At 50.1% G+C, this 4616-nt stretch overlaps 1 long non-coding RNA gene across 1 annotated transcript; it reads left to right on the top strand.

The window, feature by feature from the left end:
- The first annotated feature begins 1387 nt into the window (after nt 1-1387).
- Nucleotides 1388-4273, top strand: LOC135291910 (uncharacterized). Its single transcript, XR_010354558.1, has 2 exons — nt 1388-1762; nt 2294-4273. It is a non-coding gene; the product is annotated as an uncharacterized LOC135291910 (long non-coding RNA).
- Nucleotides 4274-4616: the final 343 nt, after the last annotated feature.

The raw sequence follows: 4616 nt of genomic DNA, 5'->3' as shown, positions 1-4616 counted from the left end.
ATCAAGGCATCTTTTCATCCCTCCCATCTGGGACTCAACTTCCTCTTCACTGACCTTGGTGTCTTCATGTTCCTCCTCTATGTGCCGGCACGTTGTCCTTTTCTCTCACTGGAGGGAGGATGGAAGCACTGACAGAGTTAATATCTCATCTGAGGCCTGCAGATGGTTCCGTGACCCCCGCCGGGCTGGGTCCTTGCGGCCGGAGCTGTTTTACGATGGAGGTTTCTGCAGCGGCTGCGCTGGGGCTGTGTCAGGATGGGCTGTGCTGGGGCAGGGCCAGGATCTCAGCAGCCAGGCCAGAACACAGCAGCAGCACGGCCGGGGCCCATGGCTTCTCCTCCCCCTGCCCGGGGCTTGCGGGTGAACCCCAAGGGTGGCAGAATCTTGGCCGAGCCGGTCCGGCCCGGGGCTGCTCCTGGGGCCTGGCGGATCCTGGCTGGGCCCAGGCTGGCCGTGGGGCAGGGCTCGGCAGCGCCAGGTGTTGGCAACCGCAGCCATGGCCCGGCCCGGCCACGGCCCCGCGGCCTCCCCTGCCCTGCCCGGCAGCCGATGGGGCCTGGGGGGCTCCCTGGGAAGGGGCCCGGCCCCACGGCAGGAGCCGCCCGGCCCGGCCTGGCTGAGACGGGGGCTGGGCCAGCCTTGTTACCTCTTTGCTGGCCAGAAAGGAAAGAGACCCTCACAGGCTTTCTCGTCTTTAACATGTGTCTTCACAGAGTCATGTACAGTTTTCTTAGTGGTTTAACAGATTGTCAGTTCTCACAGCTAATTACTGATTTTTTTTTGCCAGAGACAGAGGAAACTGCTAGCAGCTTCTTTTAGAACCCTTCCATGATGCAAAACCACCACAACAGCACAGAGCACAGAGCTCCTTTGTCCATATGTACTGCTCATGATCCCAAGGCCTCAAAACCCCACCTTGGGAGATCTTTGGGCCCTCTCCAAGGTGTTTTCAAATGGAAACATTCAGCTCATGGTCTAAGAAAACCACCAGAGGTCAGGGCCAACTTGACCTGTCTGTCCTGGCTACTTTTGTCAGGGAGCAATCCTTGAATATACCGAATTTGGGAGGACAAATTCTAGTTTTGGCCATGGCATTTCGACATGAAAGCCATTTTTTTTCCATAAGAAGGAAGGAACAGAGCCCCAGTGTTTCCCAGGTGGAGAGGTGACGACCAGAGGCCAAGGCCAGCCAGAGCTGGCAAGTTTTGTTCTGAGAGATTCCCTTGCATACAGGAAATATTTTAGGGAGAGTACCAATTTTGGCAATGGACAACAGAAAAGACCGAGGGTTCTTTTCAATAGCAAGGAAAGTACAGAGCATCAGTGCTCCAGGAGCTGATGAGAGGCAGCCTTTGACATCCCAAGATCAGCCAGACCTGTCAGGTGGTCCCTGGGAGGCCAAGCCAGCCAGACCTGTTCCATGTTCCCTCAATTCCATGGGGCCCCACAATTCCCATTGGTCCCTTGCTTCCATGAGAACCTGAGGTGCCATAATGCCCCCTTGGTGACAGGAGGCCCTGAAGGGTCAGAATGGTCTCCATGGGTCCATCAGGCCCCACAGAGTCATAAAGGTCTCTGGGTTCCATGAAGCCTCGCTGTGTTACCATGGCCCCTTGGTTCCATGGGCTCCAGTGGTGCCAAAATGATCCCCTTGGTTTCATGAGGTCTCCACAGTGTCACAGTGATCTTGGGAAGGAAAGAACCAAGCCCCAGTGTCGCAGGGGCAGCCACCAGAGGCCAAGAGTCATAAGCTGACAAGGAAGTGAGTTTTCTCGGGAAGTTCTAGTCAAACCAATTAGTGGTCAGATTTTAATATTGACACCTGGAGTAACCATGGATGACATGGACACGCCTCTGAGAACACAGAGGGTTAAAAGCAGAGAACTCCCAGGGGAACTCTCTCTTTTATTCTGGTCAGTGAAGGGTTCAGGCCTCCCCTGCCCAGCCACAGGCCAGGTGGGGCAGGGGAAGTCATGCGGCCTGGGCTGAGGGAGGCCGGAACCCCAGACAGAGATGGGGGAGAAGGGAGTGGAACCGGTCACGGCCCCTGCAGGAACGGAGGGGTGGAGAAACACTGAGATGTCCTGGGCAGCCCCTCCAGAGAGAGCCCCCCCGCCAGACAGAGAGAGCCTGTGCCACCTTGAAATTTGATATTATGTGCTGGCAGCAGGGCCAGCAGAGGAGAAAGAGAAGGGAGGCAGAAGGTGCCCAGGCGTGGGAGTCCTGGGCAGGCTGCTGTGAGATTTCAGCCATCCTGAGGGCAGCAGAGCCTGAGACTTTAACTCTTCCTTAGACAACTTTGGGAAAACTTTGCAAAACTCTAATCCTTGATCTGAAAGAGAAGAGAGACAACCTGGGACTTGAGACGTCAGAAGATGGGAAAGAAGCCTAGGTGGGTGTGGGAACTCAGTACATCACTCCGGATGTCCAGAGCTACCAAGACAACCCTTGGGGAGCTCGGAGGTCCTGGAATGTTGCCAAAAGTATCTGGTGGCTTGACTTTGATCCTTCTAAAGAAATGACCCCAGAATGTGAGGAAATGAGAGAATTTCAAGTTTGAATGATGAGGGGATGATATTCACTAGATAAAACTTAAATTATAATGCACTGTACAGGGGGGTTTTGTGTGTTGTACAAGGGTGTTTGGAATTCTGCACATGGGGGACGGGAGTCCCAAGATGGAGGGATTTGGGTGTGCCCTGTCCTTCTTCTTTCTTCTCCTTGGCATCCATATTCAGGATGATGTTGGCATGTGTGGATTGGTTCATAGTGAAGGTGCACTTGCCAACAAGGGCGAAAAGTATTGGAAATTGAAGGTACATATCTAATATGTAATTTTCACTATAAAAGAGATAACCGCCCCGTGGGCGGGAGAGAGTGCCCTTGGCTGTCTTGCTGAGCAGACCTCGGCTGGACAGACAGAAAACTTTGTAGATAAGGAACAATAAACTCAACTGAAGACCAAAAGCAAGAGTCCAGACTCCTTCTTCGAAAGTGCGGCCTGCCCAGAACCACCTTTTCCTGTGCTGGGGCAGAGAAAATAACAGCCAACCCCGACAAGTGGGAAGAGATGATGGAGTGGCCTTTGGCTGGACTTTTTCTTGTATAGCCATAGACTGAACCAATTTTCCTGTAACAGAGAGACTGCATTTAGGAGGATGCAATGGCTTGAGCCAAGAGAGTGACCTGCTGCAGTGACGTGATGTGCAGGAGTGAAGTGAACAGAGAAAGATGAGGAGGGTGTGGTGGTGCCCTCTGTCTTCAAAGAAGAAGAAGAAGATCTCTGTTCTCAAGACCCTTGGCCCCAGGGGAGATGAAAATGGGGGGGACTGTTGTCCCAAAATGAGAAAAACTGTCATTCTCTGGTACTTGGCAAAGCATCCTTAAAAGGAGCCCTAGAAGCAGTCTTGGTCCATGGACAGTGGTGAGAGCATGGAAGGAAGAGGTCACAATGGCAGATTTTCTCTGGGTGGTGCCATGTGTGAGATGGAAGTATGAGAGGTTTCAACTGTGTTTCCTGGGGAAGACTATGGTACAAGAGAGACTCCTCTCTCCCTTGATGAACTGAGAATTGTTATCTGAGAGGTGGTAACTTGACTGAGAATCCAAGGTTTTGTCTCACTGTGCTTTGGTGGAAATTGGGTGGGGAGAGGAGGAATGTTTTGGAAGGTTTTAATTTTGAATTTTGTGTTTCTTTTATTATAGTTATAGGTTAATAAAGTTTTTTTTCCCTTTATTTCTAAGCTTGAGCCTGCTCTGCTCTGTTTCTGCTCACATCTCACAGTAACCATTTGAGAAAAATATGTTTTCATGGGAGCATTGGCACTGCTCCAGCACCAACCCATGACACAGAGGAAGGCCAGAAGGGCAGGGAAGACACCAGGAATTGGTGACATTTTCTCCTGTCACAGCCATGACTCAGGGGATAGGATTAAACCTGGAAAGGCTGAGGTGCATTACTGACCTCCTGCTGCCTAAGGAAAGAAAGAGAAATGAAGATAATTTGTCCTTTTTTTGGGTTGTCCAGTTCAAAAAAGACACTGAGTCAACCAAGAAGGTTGGGAAAGCTGGATATACAAGGATTGACATGGGGAAGCTGGGAGTAGAAGATGTGCCCATACTCATGGTGAAGGAAAATCCTGTTATTGGATGAAATTCCCTAAGGCAAGGATCCCTTGAGAGAAGATGGATCCCAACTCTTGGAGATACTAAAATTTTGACTGGAAATTGGGTGACCTGAACTCCTTAGCCCTATTTGGAACAGGTTTTTGGACTGGTTAATTCAAAAGAGGATATCCAATCTAAATTATTCTGATGTTTTATATAAAGGGTTCTCTTGAGGATTTTTTGCAGGTTGCAAAACAATGGCCATATTCAGCCCATGCACAATCCAGCCTGATGGTAACAATGGATAATGGACATGTTCACAGACAATAGATAATAGACATATTCAGAAATGGGATCAGTATATCCTGAGAAACATATGAGAAGAAGAATCATCAAGACTCAGCAAGCTTGTTAGCAAATTGGAAAAAAAAAAAAAAAAAGAGAAGCAAAGGGTGGGCCAGACAACCACAGCAAAACGCATAAAAATCAGATGATACAATCAACATTCT

Source organism: Passer domesticus, unplaced genomic scaffold (assembly GCF_036417665.1).
Source record: "Passer domesticus isolate bPasDom1 unplaced genomic scaffold, bPasDom1.hap1 HAP1_SCAFFOLD_144, whole genome shotgun sequence".
Classification (NCBI taxonomy): Eukaryota; Metazoa; Chordata; class Aves; order Passeriformes; family Passeridae; genus Passer; species Passer domesticus.
The sequence above is the reverse complement of the archived record's forward strand: the minus strand, read 5'-3'. Positions and strand labels throughout refer to the sequence as shown.